Source organism: Typopeltis vanoorti, chromosome 1 (genome assembly GCF_054136105.1).
Source record: "Typopeltis vanoorti isolate ZY-2024b chromosome 1, IOZ_Tvanoo_1.0, whole genome shotgun sequence".
In the NCBI taxonomy this organism is placed as follows: domain Eukaryota; kingdom Metazoa; phylum Arthropoda; class Arachnida; order Uropygi; family Thelyphonidae; genus Typopeltis; species Typopeltis vanoorti.
Genome location: NC_143549.1, coordinates 65,194,226 through 65,219,390, shown reverse-complemented (window position 1 = coordinate 65,219,390; position 25,165 = coordinate 65,194,226). Strand labels below are relative to the sequence as shown.

The 25,165-nt window shown below is 35.3% G+C and overlaps 1 protein-coding gene across 1 annotated transcript in view; it reads left to right on the top strand.

Annotated features, from left to right (window-relative positions):
• Positions 1-25,165, top strand: part of mon2 (Mon2 homolog, regulator of endosome-to-Golgi trafficking) — a 749,535-nt gene that overhangs the window by 509,456 nt on the left and 214,914 nt on the right. The window lies entirely within an intron of this gene.

Here is a 25,165-nt window from a genome sequence, read left to right as displayed (position 1 = left end):
TGTAACGGGATCTATGTAAGAGGCGAGTCCTGGACCAAAGGATGTTGTGGTCAGTTTCAATCCCGTGCTGATCCAATCCAGACTTTTCAGGTTTGTTGTGAAGAATGGAGGATTGATGTTCTTGGATTCTTTTTTCAAGAGAACGTCCAGTCTGTCCAAAATAAGATAGATCACAGTTGCATGGAATTTGATAAACTCCAGGAAGAGATAAAGTTGAGTGTTTGTCTTTAGGAGAAGGAAAATGAGAAGACAATTCTTTAATAGGTGAATAAGTAGCTGTTAAATCATATTTCTTTAAAATTCTTGCGATAAAAGGAATTGGCACTCGACGTATTGAAATTTTGTTTTTGTGGAGGATTATAAGAATTGAGAAGATGTTGAGTACTTTTTTCAGAAAAACCATTGAGTTTCATGTGTTGTTGGATAGTAAAAAGTTCTTTCTAAATAATCAAAGGTAGAACAAATTAGTTTTTGCTCTTCTGATGAGGCATTTTATAAATCCTGTTTTTTGACATGGATGATGGGCTGATTCTTTAAGAATATAATGACCTGTGAACGTTGGTTTCCTGTATAATGTAGATGTAAGAATATTTGAAGGTGACCGGATGAGAAGAACATCTAAAAAAGATAACTGGTTGTTTTCTTCTATTTCCATAGTAAGCTTTATACGATGATGCAAGGAATTGATGCTGTTTAAAAAAGAAGGTAAAGAGTTTTTGCTATGTGGCCAAATAGTAAAGATGTCATCTATATATCTTACCCAAAAGGATGGTTGAGGGAAAATAGATGAGAAGAGAACTTTTTCTAAATGTTCTAAATAAAAGTTGGCTAAAGCAGGAGAAAGAGAACTTTCCATGGCCATTCCTTCTACTTGGCTGTAAAATTTATTTTGACATACGAAATATCCAGAATGTATTATGAAATCGAGCAGTTTTATAATGTCTTCTGGAAAGATGTCAGTAAGTAATTTTAAAGTTTCCCTGAGAGGTACATTGGTATATAAAGATTCTATATCAAAGCTAACCATAAGATTGTTATATTCTTAAAGAATCAGCCCATCATCTATGTCAAAAAACAGGAATTATAAAATGCCTCATCAGAAGAGCAAAAACTAATTGTTCTACCTTTGATTATCTACAGAAAGAACTTTTTACTATCCAACAACACATGAAACTCAATGGCTTTTCTGAAAAAAATACTCAACATCTTCTCAATTCTAATAATCCTCCACAAAAACAAAGTTTCAATACGTTGAGTGCCAATTCCTTATATCTCCGGTATTTCAGAACCTATCGCAAGAATTTTAAAGAAATATGATTTAACAGCTACTTATTCACCTATTAACGAATTGTCTTCTTATTTTCCTTCTCCTAAAGACAAATGTTCCACTTTATCTCTTCCTGGAGTTTATCAAATTCCGTGCAACTGTGATCTATCCTATTTTGGACAGACTGGATGTTCTCTTGAAAAAAGAATCCAAGAACATCAATCCTCCATTCTTCACAACAAACCTGAAAAGTCTGGATTGGCTCAGCACGGGATTGAAACTGACTACAAAATCCTTTGGTCCAGGACTCGCCTCTTACATAGATCCCGTTAGAGGTTTGAACATTTGTTCAAGGAAAGCGTGGAGGCCTTGCTTCATCGGCAGAACCCGAATCGTAATGACTGTATATCTATTTGAAAGGAGGGGGAGGGTAAATCACATTCTATTTTATAGCCAGGTCCGAAACTCGGATCGAAATCCATCGATATCCATAGAGTTTCATGCCAAAAAAACTATCGGCAGGCCCAAGTGTAAATGATCACTTGGGGTAGTACAACACCAGGGCAACTCCATGCAAAGGTGGAGCAAGCTCCATCACTAACTTTAATATTCTCTCATAATGTAAAACCCAACTCCTAAGAGATGTATATATATTGTTTTACATTATGAGAAGAGGTCACTACCCAGACCGGTTTCGACCTTTTTTTTTTTTTTTTTTTTTTTTTTTTGAGGTCTCATCAGTGAGTAGGTAGATCTGGAATATCAAGGTTTTTAAGTGAACACGAACTTACATACCTCTACTATCGAATTGCCAAAGTGGTGCACTCCTATATTGTTAATTACTAAGATAATGAGCCGAAAGGCTATTTTACCGGCAAACTTGTTAATCGAAAGGGGGATGGTAAATCCCGTTCTATTTTATAGACGGGTCCGAAACTCGGATCGAAATCCATCGATATCCATAGAGTTTCATGCCGAAAAAACTATCGGCAGGCCCAAGTGTAAATGATCACTTGGGTAGTACAACAGCAGGGCAACTCCATGCAAAGGTGGAGCAAGCTCTGTCACTAACTTTAATATTCTCTCATAATGTAAAACCCAGCTCCTAAGATTGTGGTGCACTCCTATATAACAGTATAGGAGTGCACCACTTTACCAATTCGATGGTAGAGGTATGTAAGTTCGTGTTCACTTAAAAACCTTCATATTCCGTGTCTACCTACTCAATGATGAGACCTCAAAAAAGGTTGAAACCGGTCTGGGTAGTGTCCTCTTCTCATAATGTAAAACAATATATATACATCTCTTAGGAGCTGGGTTTTACATTAAGAGACAATATTAAAGTTACTGACGGAGCTTGCTCCACCTTTGCATGGAGTTGCCCTGGTGTTGTATTACCCAAGTGATCATTTACACTTGGGCCTGCCGATATTTTTTTCGGCATGAAACTCTATGGATATCGATGGATTTTGATCCGCTTTTCGGACACGGCTATAAAATAGAACGGGATTTATCATCCTCCTTTCAATTAACAAGTTCACTGGTAAAATAGCCTTTCGGCTTATTATCATCTTAGCAATTAACAATATAGGAGTGCACCACTTTGGCAATTCGTTAGTAGAGATATGCAAGTTCGTGTTCACTTAAAAACTTTCATATTCCTTGTCTACCTACTCAATGATGGGACCTCAAAAAAGGTTGAAACCGATCTGGGTAGTGACCTCTTCTCATAATGTAAAACAATATATATGCATCTCTTAGGAGCTGGGTTTTACATTATGAGAGAATATTAAAGTTAGTGACGGTCCACCTTTGCATGGAGTTGCCCTGGTGTTGTACTACCCAAGTGATCATTTACACTTGGGCCTGTTGATAGTTTTTTCGGCATGAAACTCTATGGATATCGATGGATTTCGATCCGAGTTTCGGACCCGTCTATAAAATAGAATGGGATTTACCATCCCCCTTTCAATTAACAAGTTCACTGGTAAAATAGCCTTTCAGCTTATTATCTTAGCAACTGTATATCTATATCAAAAATCTGGGAAAGTCTAATCAAGATTACTCATTAATTTTTTATTTTTTTAAGCATGTCTCTACTTCAAAATATTCCGTTTCATACTTAGTGATATAACATCACGCAGCTTATTCTATTTGAAATGATCTATTGTTAATATTCTTGTAAATTTCCAGACCGAAATATCTGGTTAATTAAATATCTTTCTTGTTACTTAAATATAAAGAACCAATCGGCTTCATTTCGGCGATATAAATATTATTTAAATTAAGGGGATATTAAATCCCACGTTGTCTTAAAACCGAATAAGAAAATCAAAGATTGGAATCAGAGAGTTTCATGCCGAATATAGTATAATAAACTATAAAAGTATCGGCAACTACTAGCGTGAGCAAATGCACGTAGTCCTAGTACGTAGTACAAACTCGGGCAGCTCGTAGCAAAGGTGGCAAAGTTCTGATCGCTATTCTTGGTATTTTCCATAATGTAAAAACACATTTCCTAGGAAATGTATGCTGTTATTACATTATGGTGGGAGGTCACTACCCAGACCGGTTTCAGCCTTTATTGAAGCTTCATCAGTAAGTAGCTAGACCAAATTAATACCAAAGGGTATAGCGAAAAGAACTTATATACTTTATACTCTGCTATACGAGTTGTCAAAAAGGTGCACCCACTTTGCTACGAGCTGCCCGAGTTTGTACTACGTACATTTGGTCACGCTAGTAGTCGCCGATACTTTTATAGTTTATTATACTATATCGGCATGAAACTCTCTGATTCCAATCTTTGAGTTTCTTATTTGGTTTGAAAACAATGTGGTATTTAATATCCCCTTAATTTAAATAATGTATATGAAGCCGAACGGCTCTTTATATTTAAGTAACTTAATGGGTGCACCTTTTTGACAACTCGTATAGCAGAGTATATAAGTTCTTTTCGCTATACCCTTTGGTATTAAATTGGTCTAGCTACTCAATGATGAAGACTCAATAAAGGCTGAAACTGGTCTTGGTAGTGACCTCCCACCATAATGTAATAACAGCATACATTTCCTTGGAAATGTGTTTTTACATTATGGAAAATACCAAGAATAGCGATCAGAACTTTGCCACCTTTGCTACGAGCTGCCCGAGTTTGTACTATGTAATAGGACTATGTGCATTTGCTCACGCTAGTAGTCACCGATTATTTTATAGTTTATTATACTATATTCAGCATGAAACTCTGATTCCAATCTTTGAGTTTCTTATTCGGTTTTAAAACAATGTGGGATTTAATATCCCCTTAATTTAAATATCTTTCTTGTGTTTATGTGCATTTATCATTCAGTCTTATGTCACAAGTTTTTTTAACATTTTCTTCCATATTGCTCCCTTATCTAGTAAGTTCCCAACTTGGCTATCCTTAGTGAAATTTATATATTTTTTTTTATATTAATGGTGCCAAGTACCTTTCACCATTCATTTTGAAGCCTTCAGAACCATTGGTTGGCATAAACTCAACAATTAGTAATGGCTTGAATGGATGCCATCTGCATACAAATTTCCGAAGGCTAGAATTAAAAGAGTCATTTTGCTCTCTTTAAGAATGAAAAGGCATTAGAGGATTAAGTTCTTTTCTAATGGTGTGATTTTTAATGTGATTCTAGTATAGCCACTACTAAAGATCCCCAGTTTTCTTAAACTCTTATTTCAAAAGTTTCATTTTTTTTTACTGGTTGTTTTCTTTCTAATTCAGGTCTCCGATCCACATTTTAAAATTAGTTTGATCACTGACTTGTGTATTACTAATTTTGTTTTGGCTGATTTCTATCCAAATAGTAACAAACTGACTCTCTCCATGTTAATCATTATTTCTTTTTATGTTTAATGTTAATTCTTCACTAAAAATTGTGAGTTGCCATAAGTAACTAAACTGTGTTACTTTGTGTGTTCACAGTCTCTTTTCATATTACTGATTTTCATTTTAAATTTTTTACAGCATTTATTTAATGAGTCCTGGAAACTGGATGTTTATTGAAAAGGAGACATCTGCATTATAGTAATATAATTTATTGTGAAGGAATGAATTATGCTCATATTTCTTGTTGTTAGGACCTTGTTTTAAGATGAAATATGAATAAAAAATAATAAATATTAACCTACTCACAGCAGAAAAAAAAAAATATTTTAGTTCTTGTAACACTCAACGGTAGAATGAATTTGGTCTCCTACCATTGGCATCTATTCTTTTCTGCATTTTTGAGACATAGAAATCAATAATGTAAATCCAATTTTTACATTCTCATCTCCTCTGATTCAAGTTGGATTCAGAATCATTACTATTATTATTTCTTGAGAATCTTCATAGAGTCAGACTTATCACAGGAGATCCACTCTGACCATTGTTCACATAACAGCTATCATACCTCTCTGTGAGTCCACTCAGCAACCACCTCCAATCCATTCCACCCATTCATCACTCTCTGTACAAATGGGTGGAATGGGTTGGAAATTGCATAAGATATACACTTCAGAAAGGACTGAAGCAAGGAGATGCCCTTTCACCCATCCTTTTTAATTTATCATTAGAAAAATGTATTTGAGAAACTGAAAGATAACACAAACAGAATAGTAATATTGGACAATGCAGATAATATATACTTGGTTGGAGAAATATTTTTTATGTTGTTTGAAAACAACATTTAGAAAACTCAAAATTGCTGCTGAAAAAACTAGGATTATAAATCAACAGGATAAAACTAAATATTTAAATGTCTGCAGCAATCACAATCCAGCTGAAAATGACCAGTTTACCATTGATAACCTGAAATTTAAAAAATGCCACCTCCTTCAAATATCTTGGAACATTGATTACTTGAGATAATAAAATTAGTACAGAGATAAAAGCTAGAATACATGCCCCCCAATGGATCTCATCATTCACTACATCATTTACTATGGTCTGAAATTCTGTTAAGCAGAGTTAAAAGAAATATATATAAGACAATCATTAGACCTATTGTTCTGTATGGAGCAATACCTGGAGCACAACAGACCATGATGCAAAAGTGTGGCAGATCTTTGAAAATAAAATTCTCAGAAAAGTCTATGGAAAGTCTAAGTGATAACACAACAGATGAATGGAGAAGACATAATCAAGAATTATATGAACTCTATAGAACCCCCACTTCTAGTTGATGAAATAATAGCATTCAGATTGAGATGGCTTGGACATGTGGGAAGAATTGGTGAGGAGAGAACAGCTAAATAAGCATTCAAGATGAAGCATGATGGAAAGTGACCTAGAGGTAGATCACAGATGTGCTAGGAGGATAATATTCAAAAAGACAGCTGAGATGGGAATTTAGAACTGGAATGAAAAAGCTCAAAACAAAAAAGAATGGAAGAAGTTGGTACATGTAGCAAGGAACCTTAGAGGTTCAACACGCTAAAGAAGATAGTGAAATATTATTATTATTATTTGACACCTCCAGGGCACCTGCTCTACAGTTCTCTCCACCACTCAGTCCACCAACTACAACTAACCGCAACTACACCAACGCCATCTACTGCTGACCACCACCACTAGTTTTTCCACAGACAATCACAAACATCCATGCCTACGGAAGGATTCAAACCAGCAGCATTTTGGGTGGAGAGCAGATACGCTAACCACTCGGCCAGCCAGGCTGGCAAATTTCTTTTTGCTACATCAGCTAGCTTCTCATGATTAGCTTTGGTCTTTCTTTTGCTTTGTATTGCTTGCTAATCACATTTATATATATATATATATATATATAAAGAAAAAGTTGTGGAGGAAATATATATATGTCCTCCACAACTTTTTCTTCACTTCTTACTTGTTGATGCTGTTCAGACTACTACTGGTATCAATAATAGTCTGATACTGCTTTCTTCAAAAACACCTTTTGCCTATCTTCCATCTGCTGACATCTCTTCCCTCCAAATTCTTATGCCATTGCACTTCTCTGAAGTTGACTCCTCAGTTTGTCATAATCAGCTGTTTTGTAATTTCACATACACACCTTCTTAACAGAAAATTCTGCATGTCTGGAAATCTTCCAGGTGTAGACTATGTGATCGCTTTCCTCAAGTGGAGACAGTGTGGCTACTTTGGCTACTTCTAAGTTTTTTGATGCTAATATTAGATCCAGCTTTCTCAAATTTTGAGTCCTCTTCATTGCATTTTGTTGCAATTAGTTATTTCTTAATAGTTGTGTAACTTTTCCTTCCCTCCCCCTGTGACCATTCCTCCTTCCAGTTTATGTCCATATAGTTGAATTCTCCCATAATAATTACATGACCTACTCTCATTGTGCTAATTTGCAAATGTTTGCCATTCACACCTTACATTTCCTGGCATATAATAGCACCCATCCTATTGAATTCACACACAAACACACACTCTCTCTCTCTCTCTCTCACTAAACGATGACTGTAACACTTCATCATTTGAAAATAGCAGAGGAAGCAGCTTCATCGACCTAACAATGGCAAACAATTTTACGAACTATTTTACCCCCCGTTTCTGAATGGAAATACGAAGAAGAGGAAAGCTGTTCTGACCATCGCATAATAAGTTTCATCATTAGTAACAAAAATTTAAACGGAATAGACAACAAAAACCACCGCATTAACATCAAATACTTCACCAATAAAATCAACCTAGAGAAATTTATAAAAGCATTAAAAAGAGAATTTTCACGCTTGATCTCAGAACATCACCTTGATGCAAACAGCTCAGCTCAGACAAAAACCTAGCCATCTGGGCATCAGCACAAACCGATATAGATTTCCTTGCTTCTGCACTTTCATCAGGTCTGAAAAAATCCAGCGATCAAACACTCAGAACAACCAAGAAGCTAAACATCGATGGAAGAAAATCAGTACTGTGGTGGAACAACGAACTAACAGTCCTAAGAAAATGTGTCAACGCACTCAACATACCAAAGAACATACAATAACCAAGGTTTAAGAGAGAGCAGAAGACAGAACTACTATAAAGCCAAATACAGCTATCAGTCCAAAATTACAAATGCGAAAATAGAATCATGGAAAAAATTTGTACAGTTTCAACCGTATCGAATCCTTGGAATTGCATATATAAATTAGCAGCAAGCAAGAACAAGACAACACCTATACTATCAACTTTCAAGAAAACAGACGGCACCTACACTAAAAACTTTGCAGAAACTGCAGCTATTATGATAGTGAAGTTTATTCCCGATGACGATGAATCAACAGATGAAGAAATCCACAAAACTTACTGACAAAGAATGGAAAAAGATACAGACTTTCCTGATGACGACTCGTTTGCAACTAATGAAATCGAGTCAATATTAAGATCAATGGATCCAAGAAAAACTCCTGGAGAAGACAGAATAAGCAGCGACATACTCTTAACAGTGTTTCTCGAATTCCCCGAATTCATAACAACATTTACAACAAATGCCTGAAATGAGGACGATTTCCTTCAATATGGAAACACTCAAAAATTATACCCATAATCAAACCAGGAAAAGAAACATCCGACGAAATTAACAAATACAGACAATCAGACTTAAACGTTGCTGGGAAGGTACTAGAAAAACTTCTAATCAACCGAATAATGCACTACGTCTACTCAAGAAACTTATTAAGCAGTAATTAATATGCATTCAGATCTCAGTCCAGCACAGTACACGTAATTATGGAGGTGATAGAGTTTGCAGAACACAGTCTGAACAAAAAAAAGACATACTACTGATCTCACTCGATGTACAAGGAGCCTTCGACACTGCGTAGTGGCCAGCCATAATCAATCAATTAATAGATTTAAAATGCCCTAAAAACTTACTCTACCTTACAAAAAATAATTTTTCAGACAGAAGAGCAACTATGACACTAAAAACCACAACTGTAACGAAAAAAGTCAAAGAGGCTGTCCGCAACTCTCTTGCTGTGGGCTAGGTTTCTGGAACATCCAGTACGACTCACTTTTAAGACTTCCTGGTCACTACTGCAACAAAAGTCATAGCCTTTGCCGATGATGCAATGATTATGATTCGGGATGCGACGGCTTGCAGTTAGAAGTAACGACCAACGAAGAACTCTTTAAAATTGCAGAGTGGGTATGCGAGAAGAAAGTGACCTTCAATAGCATCAAGTCTAAAGTGCTCCACATCTCATGAAAAAAATCAAAACAACCTGTAACAGTCTTCCTAAACAGAGAAGTTCTCGAGGTAGCCAGTGAGCTAAAATACCTAGGAGTAACAATAGACGAAAATTCACCTTCAATAAGCACATCTCATATGTTGCCAAAAAAAGCTTACAAATAGTAAACCTCCTTGCTAAGTCAGCAAGGATTAAGTGGAAATTAGGCCAACGAGTGAAAAAGATATATACCGGTGCTATCCTACCACTGATATCTTATGCTGCACCTGCCTGGAAACATACACTAAAATCAAGGATAGACCAACAAAAACTAAACAGAGTTCAACGCCTTATAGCCATATGCATAATCAAAGGATATAGGACCATATCTTTCGAGGCAGCTTGCGTTATTGCAGCTCTAACACCGATCTGCCTGAAAATACAAGAATTATCTCTTATATATGAAGTCACTTCCGGAAGATCTATCGAAAGTTACAACATCTATCCAAATAGCTACGAATGTCCGCTTCACTACAGTAAGTGGCCTCACCAAAGAAAACAAATATTAAGGAGAAGGAAAGCTCTGAAAGTGACAAATTCGAAATATACACTGACAGAAGCAAAACCGAAAGGAACGTCGGTTGTTCTTTCACTGCATACAACAGACAATCATAATACAAGAACTCTACTTTAGACTACATCCTCTCTGTTCCAGCAACCAAGCAGAACAATTTGCTATACTTCGGTCACTTACATATCTCCAGGAATTAGAACTCAAGACCTCTCATCAAAAGACAGCAACAATTTACAGTAATAGTAAAAGCACTATAGACGGCACAAAAAACCAGAACAACCATATTGCATTAATAGAACAGACAAGAAATTTGGTTCGAAATCTCACTTTAGAGGGATGGGAAATCAAGTTCTGCTGGGTGAAAGCGTGTACTGGAATAGCAGGAAACGAGAGAGCGGATCAGTTGGCTAAAGAAGCAGCTAGAAATGAATGGCTAGAAACAAGTTATCAGAAATTCCCGAAATCTGCTATAAAAACACTTGCAGAAGAGAAAAGCCTAGACACGTGGAAAGAAGAATGGAAGACATAAAAAAACGGATCAGTGACAAAAGAATTTTTTCCTAGCATCAGAAGCAGACTCCAGTTGAAAAAACACGCCATTTCTCCATGTTTAACCACACTACTAATGGGACACGGAAAACTAAGACACTATCTACACAGATTCCATATCCTGGAATCACCATCATGCATCTGCAGTCCACACCATCAACAGACTGTTGACCACATACTCTACGACTGTCAGCTATTGGACTCCATCCAGATGCCCCTAATACAACACGTCATCACTTCTGGAGACAAGTGGCCAGTGTCAAAACAGAGACTTATCGAACGGTATTACATAGAATTAACTAAATTTGCTAATAAAATCAATTTCCAGTCCTTGTGATCTAACATAAACACTGATATTATGTGAATTATACTGTATAGTGTTAATATATGTATATAAAAATATAAATGTAAATATGAAAATGGATACAAAACTATAAATAGAAATGTTATTCAGTACTTGTAAGCTACATGTAATATAAGTTCTAATGCAATGGAGCATGTAGGAATAAATTACCTCCTGGTAGGGTTACTATTGGGAGGAAAAGGCACGCACACCCACCCACCAGATAACCTCAAATAAACTGCCATCTACATCTCTGTTCTCTTGATGTGCATCTACTCTTTTTGGCCTCACTTCCTCTGCTATAATTAGCAAATTTCTCTTCCCTATTTGTTCCCTCTGTCTTCTCTGGAAATACTATACCCCTTGCATTCTATCCCTGTGACTGTCTGTGTCAATTAAGTCTAACTAATGCCTATAGCTTTTGGGCAAGTTGAACTAATGAATGCCTAAAACTTTCCTCCTTTATAAAATCCAAACACTTCTAGCATTAGTATACATAAACTGCAAAACTCCCTTCATTTTCAACCTCTCTCTTACACCTTGTGTTGACTATCTGACTAATGTTAAGAACCTCAGGAGTGACATTCAGTATCATATGATCACTTTCCCAGTTATTTGCATCTTGGTTGCATGTACCCAATGTTCAGCTGCATCTAAAAAAAAAACTTCTGACTCTGCCCTTTTGATCTCTCACTGAACAATACTTTCTTGGCAAACCATGTTTTTCTTTCATACCATTGCAATAGATATACCATATTTACTTTCTCACTCTTCTTATTACCATGAAATCCTCACATAAAATAGGACCCTTGTTCTTCCATTTTTGCTCTTTTATACTATGCTTTTGCTCCCCTTACATTCCCCCCTCTTTTGCTTCCATACCACCTGCCAAGCATTTCTCCAACCATTCTATCTCAAGTTTTGTTCTCTGAAAAACTCTATGTAAGTGCACTATTCTCACTCATCATCTAATTAGCTCTCTTCATTTTTTATGTCCATATAGTTGAATTCTCCCATAATAATTACATGACCTACTCTTATTGTGCTAATTTGCAAATGCATGCCATTCACATTATGAGGTGAGAATATGAGGTCAACAATTTTTAAGTTGACCTTATATTCTCAGTTGGAGAATGGTGTATACAAAATATCTTCAACATGGTTTCCCTTTGTTGAAAAGGATAAAAATAAATGTCAGAATGATAAAAATAAACTTCGCTTCTCTGCTACATTTAATCTACTTACTACAGATAAAACTACCTGTGCTGTTGAGAGTCCACATGTCTTTAATTCTTGTGCAAATTTTGATCAGTTTGTATGCACCAACATATGTGCTGCTTAATCTCTGCTTGCCTTTGGCTATTAAAAATGCACATCAGTCCATCGTTGCAGCCCCTGCTCAGGGAGCCACATTAATCTTTCTCTCTCTTTTATGGCTAGTGTGTGTATATTTATGTGCTTTGATGGCAATACCATCCTTATCTGATTTACACACTGTAAATGTCTTGATATTTGCAACAGCTCATGACTTTATTTCAAATAAATAACTAATATAAGTAATAAATTAATAAATTAATTTCAAATAATTAACTGCTCCAAAATTATTTCTTCGTGAATTTCCCAGATGTAGAACACACCTAGCCCACCCTGAATGTTTACCTCTATGGAACCTTCATCGTATTGGGAACATTTTTGCTAGCAACTGTACTGTCTCTGTTCCAAGTATGTTTGCATATAGGGAGATAACATCAAGACTGTTTATTTACCAGCAGCCATTTGTATTTCTTGGAGTGCTTCCACTTTTGGTTTTTCAAGCAGAAAGATAACATGCACATCTGAAAAGATGGATTGCCATGATGCTCTCCACTTCCCACACACTTGATTAATTACTATCAGGAAGAGTTGGAAAAAACGCATTAAATGAAATGGATTTATTGTAAAATAGATAAGGCATCAAATTAAATGCAGTTTAAAATTTAATTGCAAAAATAAAAATGCAGTAAACAATATAATATTGAAATATCTCCTACCTTGTGATGGTAGGAGATACTGAAATATCCTTACTATTTAACCCTTACTATCAGTTGCAATTTGATCAGATGATAATTAAGTATAAAGATAAAAATTTTGAAGCACATAGAAAACATGTGACTTGCTATTCATAAAGTGAAATTAAGTGGTGAACACTCATTATGTTTGATTTATGGAGTCAGCTACTGTTTCAGGTAAAAACTTGAATAAAAAAATTCTACATCTCGGCCTTTACATTAAGGTTATCTTTGAGAATATATGAACACACAACTATATTACAGCAAGTAGCAACATGCCATTGTAAGCTACATCACATTTAAAGCTACTTAACCTGTCTATTTTTAGTCTGAGACCTGTAGATTTTCCATAATTAAACATTCACATGTGTGCCACAGTAGGAAATTTTTTATCTTACATATCATAAGACATCATCAGTGAGAGTGACGAACAACAGTAAGGAATTTGAACAATAGAACAGTACAGCACGTGCCAAACTAGTTAAAACTATAAATTAAAGATGCCAAGAAATTATATTCTTGGTTTTATCCTTTGTCCAAGTGTAAACAAACAAAGTTTGCGCCTTAGGTAATTTTAGGACTTGGCAACTCACATATAGCAGCTAATGACTTCACATCATTTGCCTTAGTATCCCATAATGCAAAGCACATATCATTACAGACATGTATAATGTTATGCATTATGGGAAGGTCACTACCCAGACCAGTTTGAACTTTATTGAGGTCTCATCAGTGGGAACCAGACCCAGAATTGATACCTAGGTTGAAGTCATGTAGAAGTCATATTTCCATATATGAGTAGCCAAAATGTGTCACACCTTATTATTAAAATACTCTGGATTAGAGATAGATGTTGGAAGTTTTCCCATTTGGTTATACTATAAATTAAAGATGCCAAGAAATTCTATTCTTTGTTTTATCCTTTGTCCAAGTGTAAGCAAACAAATCTGGGTAGTGATCCTTCCCGTTATGTATAGCATTATACTGTCTGTAAGGATATGTGCTTTGCATTATGGAATACTAAGGCAAGTGATGTGAAGTCATTAGCTTCCATATATGAGTTGCCCAGTTCTGAAATTACTTCAGGTGCAAACTTTATTTGCTAACACTTAGACAAAGGATAAAATGAAGAATATAATTTCTTGGCATCTTTAATTTATAGTATAAACAAGTGGAAAAACTTCCAACAATAAGTTAAAACTATTGGGCTGAAATTATAATTAATTAAATTAATTATTATAATACAAACTATTTAACACAAGTTCTGGCTCTTTGTGATTCCATACTGCAAATATGTCATCCATGTATTGTAGCCAAATAGATAGTTTTGGATCAAGGACAAAGATTCTTTCTTTCAGATGTTCCAGATAAAAATTTGTTAGGTTGATAGTGGTGAAACCACTTGTTGGTATAGCTGTTCTGCCCATGTAAAGTATCCTGATGTGAATGTGAATTTGAATGGGTCCACTATGTCTGCTGGAAATTCTTGGACTAGAATGTCTATTTTTTGTAAAATAAAATATTTAATAAAATAAAGTAAAATATCAGTACATATGGCACATTTGCTTATTTTCTAAAGGAGCACTCCTAATATTAATGTAGTTAAATTGAGACATAATGAACATACATTCAAGCATATATTGAAAAAGAGATGATACAAAAAAAGTAATTTTTGACATACTTTTGGAGGATCCTCATATTTACCTTAGAATTTTTGACAAAACAAATAATACAAACTATTATTTGTTTTAATTAATTTGGAAATATAAAATTGGTAAAAATATAAATGGGACTCTTAAAACAATAATGAACTATAAAATTAGTTTAAAGACCATCAATTAGATTAAAAATGTGTGGAGGTTTTTTTTTTTTCAGAAGAGAATAGAGTAAAGATAAAAATATAGAAATTAAAAACAGAGCAATACATGCAGTGGTGATATGGTGGATTCACATGAAAGATGAAAGACTGAAAATTAAACATATAAATAAAAATGTGCCTTTATGGTGTGTGTGAGCCATTTCGACACGAGTTTTTTTTTCAGAACTCAAGGGAATAAAAGTGAGGTCTATGTCATATTGAATTTTCTGGGTTATTAATTATTAACAGAATCTTGGATTAATTTGCATATGGTGGAGCTGACAAATTTCTGAAATCACATGTGGGCAGTGGACATTTATGGAATTCCTGTCATACTTTGACTATGGTTTCTGAAATTCTTAACATTGTCTCATTGTTTTGTATATCAATTATGATAGCTTTTTCAATCTGTGGAGTGTCATTCTGTTTGAATGTGTAGATTGTGATTTCAGTTTTTCCAGTTTTTGAATTTTTATTCTTGTTTTGGTTTTTCTTCTTCTTGTTACTTAGATATTCTGGAATGGGTATGTTACACTAACAGAAGTGTTCTTGTGATCTCGACTGTAGTGATCTGATCTTTGAGCATGTGTAGGTGACTTCGCAATCATGATGGCAAGGAAATTTGCATGCCACATTTGTGGCATCCCAATATTTCCTTGTGTGAATGAAGTTTGGTGGGTTTTAAGAGGGCGGCCAATTTGTGATTGGTAGTGAAAGCTAATTTGTAGTCAGTGTGTTTAAAATGTACTTAAATGCTTTGTTGTAATATGGATGGATGGATGGCAGTTGTATGATTTTATGTGTTGAAAATTTAAAATTTTCTTTGATTATAAGACTGGTTGAATGAATTTTGGCTGTTTGGTTAGCATACTTTATTAATTACATAGGGTAATTTTGGTTTTTGAAACTCTCTGTTAAGTTTTGTTTTAATCTGCTTTTTTAAAATCTCTAGTTGAAAATTTATACATGTTTTTAAATTGTGAAAGAATAACGGGTTTTTTTAATGGAATAAGGATGATGAGAGTTAAAATGCAGGTAGTTATTTATATGTGTAGATTTATGGAATATTTTTGTGACTGTTTTGTTGTTTGACCTAATTAATGTTAAATGTAGGGAATTTATGGATTTTTTGTGTTCTAATTCTATGGTGAACTTTAGTCTATTATTAAAGTTGTTGAATGAAGCATGTAGGGAAGTGATGCATATTGATTCACCAATATATAAAACAAAACAAATATCAGAATGGGGAATTGGACAATGAGACTTATTTGTGCCTATGGCCCCACAGAAGGTTCTATTAAGTGGAGGAATTTTTAGGAATTTTGAGGCTTTAGAAAAAGCAACTGACACAATGAAAACGGAAAAGTTGGTGCTTGTTGGGGATCTAAATAGTAGACTAGGAAATGGTTGTCCGACATAAAAATATTTTGGAAAAATTTGGAGAAAAGAGCAAAGCTAATAATGATGGCAAATACCTGTTGGATTTCTGCTCAGGACATGGACTGGTTATTACTAACACAATGTTTCAACATAAAAATGCACAAATTTACATGGAGACAAGAGGCAAGGAATAAGAAAAATCTCATTTACTATGTTATTTTTGATACTGATGTTTTGCCATTTGTGCAGGACACTAGAGTGTATAGAGGATTTGAAATTGGAAGTGATCACCATTTAGTCTTAAGCAGGATAAAATTGAATTTCATATACTGAAAAGAAGAACATGTAATAAAGTTCTAAAGCGAATAAAAGTTGAGCAGCTCTCAGATTTAAACTGTAGACTAAAATAAACAAACATTATTCAAAAAAAAAAATGAAAGAGTTTAGAACAGGAACCAAACTTTGGAGAGTGAGTGGCAAATCCTGAAAAAAAAAAAAAACATTGATTGATTCAGCCAGAGAGGCATGTGGTGAGGTTGTCTACAAGGATACAAAAATCAGAACCCCATTGTAGGCACAGGAAGTTAAAGAAGCAGCGAAGGAAAAGAGCATATCAAAAGTTTCTGGCAAATAAGTCAGCTTGTGCTCTTAGAGAATACAGAGACAAACGTAAGAAAGCTAAACACTATGTAAAACTAGCTAAACAAAAGTCATGGGAAGACTTTGGTAAGAACATCATCATCATCATCAAATTCCTGCCATGTACCCTCAAGGGGTGTACAGGATATGATAGTACTACATGAAAAAAATTACATCATTATTAATTTCCTATCTACAATTTTCCTCTAAATCAGTCTGTTACTTGTCAAGACTCCAACATTATCAGATCTTATATTTCTATCGTCTAAAGCACTTTGTACTGTATCAATCCACCTATATCTTGGTCTTCCTCTGGGTCATTTTGCTGCCAACCTGGCAGAGAACACTTGTTTTGCTAATCTTTCCTCGCCCATTCTGTTTAAGTGACCATACCACCTGAGATTAGCTCTGCAAACACATTCCTGGATGCTGACAATCAAGTTTTTTCCTAATATCCTCATTTTTAATATGATATTGAGATTGATGCCATCTGTTCATGCCTATAATCTTTCTCAGGACTCTCATATCTCTGGTCTCTAGTCTTTGATCAAGTGTTTTACTTCTGACCCAGCTCTCAGATCCATAAGTTAAAACTGGTTTGAACACTATCTTGTATACAGCTAATTTAGTGTTCCGACTAATTTCTCTCTTATTCCATATGAATTTATTCAATTGACTTCCCACCATACCAGCTTTGCTGATTCTGTTGTCTATTTCTATATTTAATTTACCATCTTCAGTAAAAATCGTGCCTAAATAGCTGAAATGTTTTACTTGTTCCACAGGTTCTCCATTCACAACACAGTTGACATTTTCAATGATTCTGCCTATTTTCATTGTCTTTGTCTTTTTATTGCTGACCTTCATACCATATCTATTACAACAGCTATTCAATTTAGTCAGAGAATCTTGCAGACTTGTAGCAGATTTATTTAGAAGTATAACATCGTCTGCATAAAGCAAAGAGCTGACATTAACATCTCCAATTTTGATATCATGTTTAATACCACTTTCCTTCATAATGTGATCCATATAGATAATGAATAACAGAGGGGATAATGTACATCCTTGTCTCACACCAGATTTAACATTAAACCATCTTCCTGTACTTCAATTCTAACTGCTGACTTACAACTCAAATAAAGACTAAGTATTGCTTGATATAATGCTCCATTGACACCATATAACTGCAGCGTATTGAATAGCTTCTCTCTTGGCACTTTGTCATATGCCTTTTCCAAATGGACAAAACTTAAATACAGATCTTTGTTATATTCCCATGCTTTCTCGACTATTTGTCGTAAAGTGAAGATCTGATCCTGACAGCCTCTATTTGGCCTGAATCCAGATTGTTCTTCACCAAGCTTTTCTTCCACAATTCTTCTCAACCGTTTCTCAAATATACTTGCATAGATCTTGCCAGGGTCACTCAGTAGGGGAAATACCTCTGTAATTCTCACATGCAGTTTTATTTCCCTTTTTATATATGGGTACTATGAGAGCTCTACTCCAAACATCGGGAATTCGTCCCTCTGTCCAGGCTTTCTGAACTATGCAGTGCAGCCACTGTAAGTCTCTTATACCACCATACTTCAGCATTTCTGGACGAATATCATCTACTCCTGCTGCCTTTCCACATTTCAAACCTTTGATGGCTTTTTCTATTTCAAGTATGGATATGTATTCCTGACTAAATGCCTGAGTGTTTTTTACCACAGTGCTATCACTGCTTGTTTCATTTAGCAGTGTTTCAAAGTAATTACTCCATACTTCAAGGATATCTTTTTCTCCCATTTTCATGTCACCTTTATCATCTCTAATTCCTTTTATAGCACTCTTTCCTCCATTCTTAAGCTTCTTCAACAACCTCCAGAATATTTTGCCACCTTCTTGATATTTATTTTCTATATTCTTGCCAAAGTCCTCCCAAGACTTTTGTTTAGCTAGTTTTACACAGTGTTTAGCATTCTTGCATTTGTCTCTATATTCTCTAAGAGCACAAGCTGACTTATTTGACAGGAATTTTTGATATGCTTTCTTCTTTTCCTTCACTGCCTCTTTAACTTCCTGTGTCCACCAGGGAGTTCTGATTTTTTTATCCTTACAGACAACCTCACCACATGCCTCTCTGGCAGAATCAATCAATGTTTTCTTCAGAGTTTGCCACTGAATCTCCAAGGTTTGATTCCTGTTCTCAAACTCTTTCATTTTTTATTTAATAATCTTTGTGTATTTTAGTCTACAGTTCACATCTGAGAGCTGCTCAACTTTTATTCGCTTTAAGACTTTCTTACATGTTATTCTTTTCAATATTAAATTCAATTTTATCCTGCTCAAGACTAAATAGTGATCACTTCCAATTTCATATCCTCTATACACTCTGGTGTCCTGCACCAGGGAGAAAACATCACTATCAACAATAACGTAGTCAATGAGACTTTTCTTATTCCTAGCCTCTTCTCTCCATGTGAATTTGTGCACATTTTTATGTTGGCACATGGTGTTAGTAATAACCAGTCCATGTCCTGAGCAGAAATCTAACAGATATTTGCCATTATTATTAGCTTTGCTCTTTTCTCCAAATTTTCCCAAAATATTTTTTTATGTCTCACAATCATTTCCTACTCTGCTATTTAGATCCCCAACAAGGACCAATTTTTCATTTTTCATTGTGTCAGTTGCTTTTTCTAAAGCCTCAAAAAACTCCTCCACTTCTACCTTAGTAGAACCTTCTGTGGGACCATAGGCACAAATAAGTCTCATTGTCCAGTTCCCCATTTTCATATTTGCCCATATTACTCTACTTGAGACTGACTGCCATTCAAGAAGATTAACCTCATATTTTGTGTTGAATACTATGGCTGGTACTCCTTTTCCTTGATTGTCATTGCCTGAATATAACATTTTGTATTTGTTGTTCAGAAAGATCTCACCAGTTTTGGTCTTTTTTGTTTCAGTCAACCCTATTATGTCGATCTGGTACTTATCTAATTCCTCAGCTAGCTCCATTTCTTTGCCATTCAGGCTTCTTATGTTGATAGTACCGATCTTTAACTCTGGTGATGTTGAGTTGGGGTTTGTTTTCAGATTTGTTCCAGTAGCTGACTTTTCGCTGTTCGCCCTGGTTCCCTAGCAAAAACAACGGGGGCCTTGTTTAACCGGGCGACGCCCCAGCCGGCATGAAATTCTGTCATGTTTTACCATCATTTTTTTTTATTTTGGTTTAACCAATAAGAATACAATTTGGTTGGCTAAATCCCAAATTGCCAACCCATCCTCGTTCGTTCAGTATCCAAGTAGATACCCAACAGGGTGCACCACGAGAAGGTGAGGATTGGACATTACGTCAGAAGCCCTGGTTGGTTCTCCGCATTCTTTTAAAGGCTATGTGGGGGTCTCCTCTCAGTTATACAGCTTTGACCCTTAAGTACCCCTGGTAAGAACATACAAAATAAATATCAAGAAGTGGCAAAATATTCTGGAGGCTGTTGAAAAAGCTCAGAAATGGAGCAAAGAATGCTGTAAAAGGAATTAGAGATGATAAAGGTGACATGAAAACTGGAGAAAAAGATATACTTGATGTATGGAGTAATTACTTGGAAAAATTGCTAAATAAAACAAGCAGTGATGACAGCACAGTGATAAAAAACACTGACCAGGCATGCAATCAGGAATACCTATCCATACTTGAAGTAGAAAAAGCCATCAAAGGCTTGAAATGTGGAAAGGCACTGGGAGTAGATGATATTCGACCAGAAATGCTCAAGTATGGAGGTATAAAACTCTTGCAGTGGCTGCACTGGATAGTTCTTAAGACCTAGTCAGAGGGATGAATTCCAGATGATTGGAATAGAGCTCTCATATTACTCATAAAAAGAGAAATAAAACTGAATGTGAGAATTAGAGGTATTTCCCTACTGAGTGTTCCTGGTAAGATTTATTCAAGTATACTTGAGAAACGGTTGAGAAGGATTGTGGAAGAGAAGATTGGTGAAGAACAAGCTGGATTCGGGCCAAATAGAGACTGTCAGGATCAAATTTTCACATTATGACAAATAGTTGAGAAATCATGGGAATATAACAAAGATCTGTATTTAAGTTTTGTAGATCTGGAAAAGGCATATGACAGGGTGCCAAGAGAGAAGCTTTTCAATGTGCTACAGTTATATGGTGTCAATGGGGCATTATATCAAGCAATACTTAGTCTTTATTTGAATTGTGAGTCAGCAGTTAGAATTGATGGAGGTACAGGAAGATGGTTTAATGTTAAATCTGGTGTCAGAGAAGCATGTACATTATTCACTCTGTTATTATCTATATCAGAGCTTCCCAAACTGTGGGCAGCGGCCCCCCTTGAGGGCCGTTAGTTTTGTTGAGGGGGGGGCCGTGAAATAATGAAAACAAATTTAAAATGTTTTACGACGAAGTCAAATGTGTATGTAAGATGCTTAAAATGTAATATTTGCATTTGATTTTTGCAATATTCTCTGTGTATGTTTTGTATTGAATATAAATACAATAAATATTATAATAATATATGTCTATATTATTTTTTTTTTTTCGATCGGGACCGTGAAATATTTTAATTTTTCCAAAGGGGACCTTTACATCCATAAGTTTGGGAAACACTGATCTATATGGATCACATTATGAAGGAAAATGGTATTAAATCTGATATCAAAATTGGAGATGTTAATCTCAGCTCTTTACTCAATGCAGATGATGTTATACTTCTAAATAAATCTGCTACAAGTCTGCAAGTTTCCCTGACTAAATTGAATAACTCTTGTAATAGATTTGGTATGAAGGTCAGCAATAACAAGACAAAGACAATGAAAATAGGCAGAAGCATTGAAAATACCAACTGCATTGTGTATGGAGAACCTATCGAACAAGTAAAACATTTCAGTTACTTAAGCACGATTTTTAGTCATCATCATCATCATCATCAAATTCCTGCCATGTACCCTCAAGGGGTGTACAGGATATGACAGTACTACATGAAAAATTACATCATTACTAACTTCCTATCTACAATTTTCCTCCAAATCAGTCTGTTACTTGTCAAAACTCCAACATTATCAGATCTTATATTTCTATCGTCTAAGGCACTTTGTACCGTATCAATCCACCTATATCTTGGTCTTCCTCTGGGTCGTTTTCCTGCCAACCTGGCAGAGAACACTTGTTTTGCTAATCTTTCCTCTCCCATTCTATTTAAGTGACCATACCATCTGAGATTAGCTCTGCTAACGCATTCCTGGATGCTGACAATGTCAAGTTCTTTCCTAATATCCTCATTTTTAATATGATATTGCCATTGATGCCATCTGTTCACGCCTCTAATTTTTCTGAGGACTCTCATATCTGCAGTCTCTAGTCTTTGGTCAAGTGTTTTACTTCTGACCCAGCTCTCAGATCCATAAGTTAAAATTGGTTTGAACACTGTCTTGTATACAGCTAATTTAGTGTTCCGACTAATTTCTTTCTTATTCCATATGAATTTATTCAATTGACTTCCCGCCATACCAGCTTTGCTGATTCTGTTGTCTATTTCTATATTTAGTTTACCATCTTTAGTAAAAATTGTGCCTAAGTAGCTGAAATGTTTTACTTGTTCCACAGGTTCTCCATTCACAACACAGTTGACATTTTCAATGATTCTGCCTATTTTCATTGTCTTTGTCTTTTTATTGCTGACCTTCATACCATATCTATTACAACAGCTATTCAATTTAGTCAGAGAATCTTGCAGACTTGTAGCGGATTTATTTAGAAGTATAACATCATCTGCATAAAGCAAAGAGCTGACATTAACATCTCCAATTTTGATATCAGGTTTAATACCACATTCCTTCATAATGTGATCCATATAGATAATGAATAACAGAGGGGATAATGTACATCCTTGTCTCACACCATCTCACACGATTTTTAGTCAAGATGGTTAATTCAATAGGGAAATAGACTACAGAATCAATAAAGCTGGTATGGTTGGAAGTCAACTTCTTCTTCTGCTACGCGTTATTCCCGCTTCCCATGCAGGGTCCGCGTGTTACTTTAGATGCGACTTCTGGTTAGTACTACTCCCAACCGACCCGTTGCCTGGTCTGCCGCTGGGGGGGATATATTTTTGACTGTAGAGGCATATGTTCATGGGGCCGTTTTGCTTGTTTGCAGGATGAAAAACGCCAGATAAACTGGCGGAAAAAACCCTACTGACCGCGCCCAAGACCGGCTAACTTGGCTATGCCTCAGGAAGATTCTCAAATTCCTCACGTCTACAACAGGAATAGAACCTGGGACACTCCTTCCCCAGGCATATGATTGCGAAGCGCAAAGCCACTAGGCTAACCACGCGGTAACGGTTGGAAGTCAACTGAATAAATTTATTTGGAATAAGAGAGAAATTAGTCAAAACGCTAAATTAGCTGCATACAATACAGTTTTCAAACCAATTTTAATTTATGGATCTGAGAGCTGGGTTATCAGTGAAATACTTGACCAATAGTCCGCTAGAGGGCTACAGAGTCTGTAGTGTTTTCAGAGAGCTCCCAAAAGCTAAGTTTAATTTTGAGTAAAAATTAGAATATAGGTTTAAATCATAACGTAATATTGTCTAATTTTGGTAGCTTGTTGTGTCTGTGTGATTTTGGTGTGAATTCCGTTTTATTTAATTTAGTATTTTAACGATACGTTTCATAGATTTGCACATGGCGGCAATGCGACGTAAGATAATGGTGTCCAAAAATACGACGCCTTTGTTCAAAAACTGTAATGTGAGAGAGTTTGTCCATTGTGATGTGTGTGGGATGTATGCATTCCCGAATGAGGCTAGAGTTTGGATTATAGTTTACCAGCTTGTAGGTGTTGTTATCGGCTACTAGTTGATTCATCTGAAGTATGTATGTTAACCTGCCAAGGACGACATATAACCATAATTTTCAAAAATGTACTCGGATCACCGTTCAAGCCTAAACAAAAGGATTGTAGATAGGAAGTTAGTAATGGTGTAAGTTTTTCATGCAGTATTATCATATCCTGTACATCCCTTGAGGGTACATATCAGGAATTTGATGATGATAAAACATTGTGTATATATCAACCATAAAATGTGATTCCAGAGAGAATGGAAGGGTTTAATAAGTTACTCTAGATGTAACAAAAATATTTCAGCTAATTGTCCATGAATATTTAGCCCATCGGGATTCCAAAAATTTGGATATAGATATCATTGTTGAATTTAAAGAAATTTGCTGAAATTATTAATTTTACTTATCCGAGATTTCCGCCTCTAAGCAATAATCCAGAAAATTTGATGCAACTAAAAAAAAGCTGATATGAAATAGACCCCACTTTTATTCCCTTGAGTTCTGAAGACAACTCAAAAATCAAAATGGCTTACACATCATAACCACAGATTTTTATCTTTAATTTTCAGTCACTCATCTTTCATGTGATTCCACCATATCGCCACTGTATGTGTTATTCTGTTTTTAATTTCCATATTTTTAATTTCTATATTTTTTATCTTTACTCTGTTCCCTTCCAAAAATAAGCTCCATGAATTTTTAATGTAATTGATGACCTATAAACTCTTTTTATAAGTCATTATTGTTTTAAGAGTTCCATTTACATTTTTACTAATTTTATATTTCCCAATGTTGTTTTGTCAAAAAATTCTAAGATAGACACAAGGATCCTCAATATAATCTTTTTTTCAATATATGTTTAAATGTATACCATTCATGTGTTAATTTTGACCACAGTAAAAAGCCAATGGTTTAATATCTGGGGTGCCCCCTTTAGAAAATAAGCAAATGTGCTATAAGTACTGATGTCTACTTCGAGGAGCAACATGAAAAAATTTAGGAAAAATAATATATAAAGTAAAATATTTATAAAATAAATACTGTTTTCTACTGTGACACACATGTGAATGTTTAATTAACCTGTGTAGCCTGACCTCTTGTGGTAAAAATGAAAGGAATAAAATTAACCACCCAACCAACCACACCGATCAAAAATATATGCTTCATTTCCATTTTATGTCTATAATATCCAAAGGTTTTATTGACTTCAATGGACACTTCATATGCATGTAATTATGGACATATATATATATACATATATATATATATAGCAAGAAGCCAAGAGAGTTGTGGCACAGGCGAAGGCCATGGCATATCAAGATCTGTATGATCAATTAGAAACAAAGGAAGGACAGAGAAAAATTTACCAACTAGCGAAATGTAGAAATAAAGCAGCTAAGGACATCTTACATGTGAGGCAGATCAAAGATGCTGAAGGAAGAGTATTATGGAGGGATGTGGACATAAGAAACAGATGGAAA